Below are 10,518 nucleotides of genomic sequence, written 5' to 3' on the forward strand. Positions count from 1 at the left end.
ATCCTGAGTGGCTGCATAGGAGTACTCATTGGGAGTGCAAATATGTTTCTAAAAAAATTATTTTCTGACTTAAGTAAAATCGGGGAGGGGGTATGGCCCCATAATTCTGCTCCGTAAGCTGCAACACCCCTGGCCTGGGTTTTATAGATCTCTACAAGTGGGCTGATCAATTTTAGGTGGCTATTTTTGAGCATCTTAGAGATGCCCCCGGTTAGTTGGACAAGTTTTAAATTTACTTTAGAGATCTGGGGGCCCCAGGTCATTTTATTATTGAGGGTCAAGCCCAGATAGTCAAATGTTGTGACCCGTTCTAGCGGCTGGCCGTCCAGTTTAGGGGTAGGGTGGTTGGTGGTATCTGCATGGAACACCATATATTTAGTTTTACTTACATTAATAACTAAATTCCTTTTCCTGCAAAAGGATGCAAAACCGTCCAGGACTCTTCCCATCCCCATGGGAGTCCTGGAGAGGAGCAAGGTGTCGTCTGCAAACATTAGTGCAGGAATTTTCCTACCGCCAACTTGGGGGCATCTATGTCTCTTAGGGCAAGAATATCCTCAACGAGCCCATTTAAAAATAGGGCAAAAAGGGTTGGGGCTAGGACACACCCCTGCCTTACTCCCTTTTCAACCCCAAATGGGTGCGTGAGTTCTCCCTTTAATCCGAACCTGACCCTGGCAAAGGTATCTTTGTGGAGTCGCTCTAGTAGGTCGCAAAGATAAAGGGGTACTCCCATCTCCTTTAATAGCTCCCAAAGCTGACTTCGGTCCACCATATCGAAGGCAGACTTTAAGTCAACGAACGTGAGATAAAGACTGCCCCCTTCTAGAGTAATAGTTTTCCAGTGGATCATTTGCAGCCTAAACAATTGGTCCACGGTTGACATCTTGGCTCTAAAGCCCACTTGTAGGGGAGTCAAGATGTTAGAATCCACCATCCAGGTCTGGAGTCTCCCTAAGAGGATGCGAGCGAAGATCTTCTGAGCTACATCGATTAGGCTAATAGGCCTATAATTAGCCGGATCGAGTGGGGAGCCCTTTTTGTGAATTGGTATTATCTCGGCTCCGGCCCATGTAGATGGTAACGGCATTCCACCTAGGATTGCATTAAAAAGGCCATAGAGATATGGGACCCAGATATCAGGTTCGCTTTTGAAAAGGTCTCCTGGGATCTTATCTAAGCCGGGGGCTTTATTAGGCAATACTTTGCTAAGAGCCACTCTAACCTCACTGAGGGTGCACATCTCAGCCGGCCCCGGAATGGTAAGTAGGCGGGCATAGGAGCAAAGGGGGGGTGTATTCGCTACTGGTGCGTTAGAGGCATACAGATCTTTAAAGTAACTGCACCAGATTTCTTCCCCGAGATTGGGCTGGAGTGCTTGGTTAGGGGCTGATGATCCTGTCTTAACTAGATTCCAGAAGGATCTAAGGTCCCTATTCTTCAGTGCAAATGAGATCTCCTCCCATCTAGTCGTTTCCCAATCTTTTTTTGCTTCATGGGAGATTTTCTTAAAGGAAGCCCTTGCTTCCTTAATTTCTAACGTATTGCCATTCTTGAGGGTTGTCAGGAGCAATAACTTTGCTTCCCTACACGATTTATTGAACCAAGTAGACTTCCCCCTCGTGGGTGCTAACCTAGTCCTAATAGCTCGACTAAAGTGGGTCCCAAGGATGGCGCAAAGTTCAGTGTGGGTAGTTCCGAATAGTTCAGTGTTTGCGTAACCCTCAAATATGTTAGATTCTCCCATTGTTTTCTCTAGGAGAGGATAAATCTCGGAGTAAATTGCACTAAGATCACTTTCAGATTGAGCAATCTTCTCCCATCTAATTCTCCGTGCTCCACCAGTAGTAGTCAGAGGTACTACGGTAAGTAAGTCATTAGCGGTAATAAGAGAGGTAATAAAACCCTCCATAGTTACGACTATGGGATTGTGGTCACTTTCATGGCGTTTAATAACTTCAAAGTTCAAGATCCTTGGCCACAGTCCCATACTAATCATAATGTAGTCAATAATGGAGGATTGCCCATTTCTTTCGAAAGTTGAGTTACCTGGGCTATCAAGGGGAAACCTGCCATTACATGCTCTCACCGAAAAGGTGAGTGTGATTTGTGTGAGTTGTAGAACCAATGGCGTCCAGGCCTTTGTGGGGTAAGTATTGGGTGATGGTATATCCCATACTTGATCCTCCTCCTGTGATACAGGCATGGTTAGCCCGTTCAATGGTTCGTGGTGGCAATTGAAGTCTCCACCGATTACAAGATGCTCAGGATTAGTAATCGTACTCAGAAAGGCCTCTAGGCTGACCAGAGTGGGAGACAATTGGCCATAGCTCACTGGGCGGGAGTATATATTTATCAGGTTCAGCACCTGGCTATCCTGAGAGGACATGGCTAAGCACATGATATCCGGGGAGTCAGTACATATTTTTTTAAAGTCATATCCCAAATGAGTTCGGACCCAGATAAGCATCCCTCCCGACGGTCTGCCCTTTTTTGACCTTACCGCGGGTTCCCAAAAGGTAGCGAACCCTACACGGTGGTAAGGCCTCAGTGCCCAGGTCTCCTGTAATAGGCAGATATCATAGCCATCAATGAATTCCCCCCAATCGGGGAGTTCAAGCAGGCGTGTCAGACCTGCCACATTCCAGGATAGAATATTTAACCCCACAACCTGATTGGTAGTGGGGTTACCAGAATGAGCCATACTGGGGGTTGGAGTGATACCCAAGGGGATAGCTAAACTGTCCCCAATGATATATCTTGGTCCCAAATCTATGGGAGGAAGAGGGTGAGGCGTGTTAATAAGATGGGTAGGGGAACAGGGCACAGCTGGCTTAGGAGAAATTAAGTCCATTGGCCTCACCGTAACTCGATTTTTTGGCCCTTTTACAGATTGTCCATCCTTGTACACGGTCGAGGTCAGAATGGGAGAGATGCCCTGGCCATCAACCTTTCCCATAATAGGCCTAAATTCCCCTAATCTTTGATAATCCAAGGTTAGCGAAGGGGGTCTTAGGTATTTTCCCCCTAAGGTTAGGTCATGGCCACCATCCCAGAATTTCCTATTATCATAACCCAGAGGTACCAAGGGATATGGGGGAATAACCAAACTCGGGGTTAGCTCCATCGATAATATCACAGCAGGCCCTTGAGCTAGGTTAGGCTTCAGTCAATCTATACAGTCCAATGGACTGAACCTGTTGTGGCAGGGTATGTTGAACTGTAACGGATATGTATCAGCCTCTTGATTTCCGATTTGGCCAAAGCCCAGTCTCTCTCTACCTAGTTGCACATTAGCTATGTCCCTCTTATAGGTAAGTGATCCTAGGGGATAAAAGTGTGAAAGGGGAAAGGTATGTATTCCATTAGCAATGTCAGCCCATCCCCCCTCAAACACATATTTTGACACCCTTGGATCTCTAAAGGTTACAACTATACAGTCTCCCCTTATATTCTTCGGGCCCCGACCCACCCAGGAAACTCTTCGAACCATCAGAATTTCCCCATTCAAAGTGGATGGCAAGGGTCTATGTGTGTTCATCCAGTGTATTGCCTTAAACTTCAGTGATAGATAAGGTTCGGCTCTATCCTTCGGGAGTTCGGGTACACCTGTGAGGAGAACAACATATGGACTACAATCAGGCGGGAGATCGAGTCTCGGGAGGATCTTAATATTGGGGAGAGTGTTAGGTCTAAGATTAATCAGAGGAGGAGGAGGAAGCTGAGTTAGGGGATCTACAAGGCTGCCAGCTATGGTGGGAGCAATAGTCTGGTGTGGAGGAGCGGGAGGGAGAGGTCTACCATTCTCGATAGGAGCTAATTCCCTTATATTCCACAACTAGATTACACTGAGAAATATTCGATGTAATCCTTTTGCTAGGCGTGTTAGAGGGCAATGTAGTCGGATAATTGCTAGATGTTTTCGCGGCTGGATATACTGCAAGTGCAATGTCAGGTTGAATCTTTTCAACTAATGATGCTAATTTCGCTTCTAAAGCAGAAAGGCGCCTGACTAGAGGGGACAACCTTCCGTCAATTACATCAGCCATTTTGTCCCAAAAAGTCACTGGGAAGCGACACCCCCAAAGCTTCCTCACTTGTAGTTGTAGGGATAGTAAGTGTATCGGGGTCCTGGCTCGGGATATTTTGTGGATCTGTACTTCGCATAGAGGTATTGTGAGCAGGATTGGGAGCTAATATTTTTTGTTTTTTTTTAGAGGGATATGTCATTATAGCACCCTCTTGTTTCTTGCCCTTTATGACTGGGGGATTTATCCCAGTATTTTTCCTTCTAACAGAACGGTCAACCATGGACCTTGTTTTAGGACAATTAACAGTAGGTGCGGGGGCATGATTATCACCCTGAGTAGACCCAGAAAGGAACGAATTAGCTAAGGTAGAACCAACGAAGGGGGGTGAGTCCCTTATCAATGCCTCATCTATTTGACCACTTGTTGGGGGGGGCTCAGAATTATCGGGAGAGGGTGCAAGCGCGATAGCTCCCAATGAGGATCTTTTCCCTAGTAATGGATCAAGGGATAATCTACGTTCTGTGGCGGCGATCTCATAGGCCAGAACGTTGCTCGCACGAGTTATGAAGTTGTCCAATGTCCCCATAACGTTGCACCCCTTAGTGCCCGTCCGCAGCAATCCAGTGGCCATTATATTTGCCTTACAAAGATTATCAACCAGGGGGGGAGGCCAGCCCAGCCTCGTACGGCCTCAAACGGCCCGCTCTTTGCCCGGTCTTCGCCCCGGGCTACGTCCCGCGCGCGTCCCGCTGGCGCGTGTGGGCGGGACCCTCGATATAGGTGGAAAGTGGGATGACCGGGAGAAAGGAGGCGGGGCCAGGAAGAGGATGCAGGTGTGCAGGGTAAACTGAGCAACAAGCACCCTGGTCCTCGCAGTCCCGGCGATTCTAGCCTCTGTGACGGCCTCCCAGTTCAGCGCAGCGTCCCCTTCGCACAAGTAGCTCAAACAGGCAAGGGACCGAGTCCACAGCATCCCACGATCAAGGCAGCGAGCGGCACCCGCGGAGCAGGGGCCGCGAGAGGTGAAGTAGTAGATGGAGGCGGGGCCAGGAAGAGAATGCAGGTGTGCAGGGTAAACTGAGCAACAAGCACCCTGGTCCTCGCAGTCCCGGCGATTCTAGCCTCTGTGACGGCCTCCCATATATAAAACAAAGCATATGAAGGGTAACAACCTGCTGCGCGCTCGTTTAAAACCAAGGCTGCAGGCGGCGCAAACAAAGGTTTGAACAGCAAGGAAGATTGGGTGACCTTTATTACGTAACCTTGGTCCATTTATGTTCAACTTAACAGGGTTTTTCAATCCTTGGCAGTGTAGGTTTATTAATACTGAGAGGGTGCGGAACTTTGTTTGATCAATATTGAAAAATACATATAAAATCATGTAATTTCAATTTAGGAGTGCCTTTCATTCATTGGTAGGGTACGTTTAGCAATACTGAGAGCGTATTTAGAAATACCATGCGACCTTTAGACTAGGCCTGGGTGACATTTTTTGCTCCCTTCCCTTTTTTTGAGAATATTAGTAATAACACTGTGCACGCTCTCAGATAGGGCGTTGCGGTTTACCATTTTCATTATTTTCAATTTATCTGCTATTGATATGTCTGGGTGACACACACACAATTGCTATCATATGTGGCCAGTACGGGTTCGCTTTTCTTAGGTAATGTGGATTTAACACAATGTAAAATATACAAAGCTCCGTGTTTGCAAGGAGCATTCCACGTTTTCGATTTCCCATACCAGGGGCTGATGGATATTGTAGTCTTCAGGTGATTACCAAGAGTACAGAGTGTGCAGTAGAATGCGAGGCGTGAGAAACGTGACCTCGCCTGTTTTCAATAAACTATCTAATTAGCACGAGAAACAATATAAAAGAAAGAGCGGGGAGAATATAAAAGAAAGAGCGGGGAGAGGAAACCCATTTCAACCAGGTTTTAGAGTGCGCCCGGCGACGCGAGAGAACGCCGGACTGAGTAATTTAAGGATTGTCTTGAGGGCGTGGGCGGAATTTCTGTCGGCTCGAGGTACAACAACTCAACATACTAGCCATCAACAAGGGTCACGGGGTCTACTTGCTTATAGGGAGCTGTGTACTTTTGGTCCTTGAATCTTGGCTTTTTGGTTTTTTTTCATATTACTTGAAAGGAGCTCTTACTTATTTCATTCGGGAGAAAGGGCGATACCAACCATGCACTAAGAATAAACAAGGGTGGCCCTGGCCACATGAACTTTCCACCGCTAATACTCAAGTGGAAACATAAATTTAGATAAAATGTACTAAAACTTTAAATGCACGGTTATGGTAGCTTAGAAACTTTGTGAACATAGGGATATGACTTGTTTAATTATAACAGTCTTTTCGTATTCTTTCCCACATAACCCCTTTTATATCTTGTAGCCCTAATTGATTAAAGGCAGAAAAGACATACCCTACTCATTTTAAAACATATGCGAAGGACGACTGATTTACAAACAGACGTCAGGAGTATTCAAACTTACATTTCCTGATCTTGAGGGTAGGTACCATTTCTGAGTTATACTAAAATGCTTTGGTAACCAGGAAACATTTCCTAGGGCGCCCAATAATTTTAGGGCTCGGTATAACAACAAATATCCAAATACTCGGTGCTTCAAAGGGAGAAAAGATTGGTTACCACTTCAACCTTATTGATCTCCTCAGTTGAGGGGAATAATAAACAAATACAAAATCCCCCTGAGCACACTTTCAATCTTTTGTAGTATGCATCAGACTCTTGATGCAGGTCCAGGTTCAGTTTTTATTTGTAAATTTCACATCACAATTCAGCCAGGTAGGTCTTTTCTCTAAACAAAGGTTGATCTTTATGTTCTTAATTGCAGAAAAACCGCCAACACGTGTTTCGTCGTGCAGTATAATGCACAGTAGACTTCTTCAGGGCTGCAATACCAAGAAATTGAAAGTTACCCGTAAGCTTGCAAAATAAAATCGCAAGTATAAGGGGAAAAAGTTATTTCTGCCAGTGAGAAAGGAAGGCCACTACCTCTGTCAAATAATAATTCACCAAGTAGTGCCTATAAGAGAGCAGAAACATGTACCTCAAATTGGGAAACCGGTATCTAAGCTAGGTATATTCACCATAAAATCCAAAGTCCCTCTGCTTGTAGCTTTCTGTAAAATTCAAAAGGTAGACACTACTAATCGTAGTGTATTAAGTACTCCAAAACCTGTATATGTAAACAACCCAAATTAAAATAATATTTTCAAACTGATTCTGAGATTCTTTATGACTTACATCTAAAAGATCTCACAACATCATTAATTAACTTGCCTTACCTCGCAAGTTTCGTAGGCATCAAATGAAAAGTATCCCCTTGAAATAGTTCTAAAAAAAGTTATCTAGGATCAAGAAAAGAAAAAAGGACATCCAAATGAGGCCGGGCATGACAACAAAAGTAAAATGTTGTTAGCTTAAGTCTAAGCTTCAATATATTAAGAAAAAGTCTCACCTATATTGCTGTGTGTACATGGATAAATTCCGTTCATCATGAAGTAAGCGTCTGAGTCATATGGGGTTAAAGCGCGTAATAAGCTGTATCAAATCATGAATGGCTGACCTGGTGCAAACAAAGGATGAGTAAAAGCAGTAATATCTACCCCAAAGGTATCCATTAAAGAAAAATGTTTTCAGTCAAATATACTAGAACACATCCTAATATTTAAACCACGTAGTGACCCCAAGTAATCGAAAACATTCTAAGTTTACGTATGGTCATAAGTCAACTAACTTTAGAATCACCCATTTATGTCACAGCAAAGTAGTAAACCAAAATGTACGAAACAATAAAAGTTTAAATGCCACAATGACAGGACAGCCGAAAATAGCTGCGGGCCAGTCGCCTTGGTTGAGTACTTCGTTACGTGATAACCCGATACCATAGTACCACAGTAATCAACTAAAATCCTTCTAAACTGCGCCATAAGTATGCAGTCCAGCATGTGCATACCGTACATCAAACGAGCAATCACCCCTTCTTACCTGTCCGTAATACCGCATCCTACTCAACACGTGTTCCCTGCGGGGAGCACCACTGGGGCCATCTTACTTCAGTATAAATACACTCATGATCATTAGATGTCTTCTATCTCAATGACGCAAAAAGAGTGCCATCTTGTAATAGTAAGTCTGAAATATCGTATCTAACTCACCCGTGCTCCCGACAGCATGCACCACAGGCGTCATCTTTGATCAGTATGTACACATTCATGTTCGTTAGACTTCTTCTATCTCAGTGACGTATAGGAGTATGAGTGCCATTTTAGCATAATACGATAATCCTACATTCAGAAAACCGCCCAACAATAAATTGTCCAAATTGTAAATAACAGTAATGCCTATTTATTGGCATTGGTTATCACTGACACTAAATCAATCGTTCCCGAACTCACGGTACACCGATCTCTGAATGTGTACATTTCCAGATGCGGCTAAACACACTTATACATACACTAGTAATATACATGTGCTTTCTTAAGTGATTAGTCCTTAGAGAGGGTAAACAATATATAACAAATATCCGTAGTTTGGCAAAACGAGAGCCATGTAATAAGGAGCTCCTATTGCTCCTAATGGAGTTTCAAAGTTTAGAGGCTAGTGTAATAAAAAAACAGAAGTTAGAAGGAAAGTAATAAAAGAAAAAAAGTATGTTAAAAATGTCAAAGTAAGACAACAGAAGAGTAATGAGCACTGAGGGGTCGATTCCGATCCGGGTCGGAAAGCACTCCGAACGAGCCAGATCCGGAGTGTTTTCCGACTGAGCCAGAGTCCTGCAGTCCAACCGAGCGAGTACGATGCAGACGTATGCTGTCGGACTCGGTTCGGTCGGACTCCCATAGAAGTCAATGGGGGTCGGTCGTATTAAGCGTACATGGGCTCCCATTGACTGAATGGGTACGTCGCGGACAAGTGCACCCCCTACAGTAAGTACGCGTCGGTGCCATTCGCACCGTACATGCCTGTGTTGGGGAGACCCATGGGTCTCCCCCTGTGTCCGAGTCGTAGGGCTGCGGGTGACAGGGGGTCTGACGTGGACCCCCAAAGTCAACCACCCGGACGATTTGCGAGCCGGACACTCCGGCTCGCATAGGCTCTCTGACGCGTGCATCGTACTGGCTCGGTCTTGAACTGCATCCATTGCACGCCACGGTTAGCTTACGACCGAGACGTACGGAGCGGGTCGGACCCGGAAACGAGTCGGTTGGTGAATTTCATGTAGCTCGCATCGTACTTGCTCGCTCGTACAGCTGTACAAGTCGGGCGGAAAACACGCGTATGGTGAGTAGTTTTTCCGGCCGGATAGCGTTCGTGCCCTTCCTACCCGGATCGGAATCGGCCCCTTAGTAGAAATGTGAACCAAGGAAATGTGTATTGCTGAGGCTCACAGAACTGAAGAAATCATCCTGTATGATATGTATTGATATGTCAATTCGAAACTTTGTTTTTAGTATTATATATGAAACATGTTCTGTTAATATTTTTAATTCATGTTTTATTATGTAATGTTTTTAATATACAAAAAATAAATTAGATGTATATTTTTCACAATTTTGTGGTTTAAACTTTGGGTCTACGACCAGACTCCTTTCTGTATGTGTGTGTGGCGCAGTTTTTGGATTGCTAGAGTGAGCAGGCAAGAAGGAGTAGAACACCAAAGGAAGTCTTTTTTATGTTAAAGGTGTAACCACTAGCATGCATTAAATAGCGAACATGAGAGGAACATATTACAGACTTACTGGGAATACAGCAACAGGTGGAGGACCACAGCGACCCGGTCATATCTCAAAACAGACATCGACTGATACATTTGACTTGGATGACCCCCCTGCTGGTCAACCAATAAGTTGTCCTTTACAAGGTGATCTCACCTGCCCCCTCAAGACAGAGGGAGCTTGGGCCAGCATGACAGCTGGTCCCCCAAACAACCATGCCAGAGGCAACCCGATAGAAGGATCCCCCCTGGCACCCATTGGGAGATGGGCCTTGACATCCAGGCCATACCCTGGACCCCTGGCGCAGCCACCATCCCCCAGTATCCCCAGGGCCGTGTAATGAAGTAAGCTGGCCGGTTATGGACAATCGCAGTAGCGCATGTTCTCAGCCTTCATATAAAGACCATTGTACCCCTGCCTCGGCTTGAGCTAAAGGCTTTAAAAAGATTACATCCTGAATTCGTTCGCACTTATATTCTTGATGCCAAGACTGTCTACCTGTTTTGTGGCCAAACACGACTCCTCCCCCACCAACACGACTCCTCTTCCACCTAAATTAATGATCAAAAAAGGCACATCACCCAGTGGCCTCAATATAGGGATGGGTCTGTGGGTAAAAGAAGAAATCCGGTGCTGTGGTCCTCAGGGGCAGCTAGCAGAGACAGGGCAATCAGGTAGCTTTGCTCATTAATTAACTTGTGCTGCTGTCTCTGATGATCACCCAGGTCACCCCGCCGA

At 45.2% G+C, this 10,518-nt stretch overlaps 1 long non-coding RNA gene across 1 annotated transcript; it reads right to left on the bottom strand.

Moving 5' to 3' along the window:
• Positions 1-6,691: 6,691 nt before the first annotated feature.
• On the bottom strand, positions 6,692-7,579 carry LOC146866762 (uncharacterized). The gene is made up of 3 exons (XR_014965819.1): positions 7,521-7,579; positions 7,348-7,410; positions 6,692-6,951 (listed from the first exon to the last, which is right to left on the bottom strand). It is a non-coding gene; the product is annotated as an uncharacterized LOC146866762 (long non-coding RNA).
• Between the last annotated feature and the right edge of the window lie 2,939 nt (positions 7,580-10,518).

This window comes from Triturus cristatus, chromosome 1_2 (genome assembly GCF_964204655.1).
Source record: "Triturus cristatus chromosome 1_2, aTriCri1.1, whole genome shotgun sequence".
NCBI classification, from domain to species: Eukaryota; Metazoa; Chordata; class Amphibia; order Caudata; family Salamandridae; genus Triturus; species Triturus cristatus.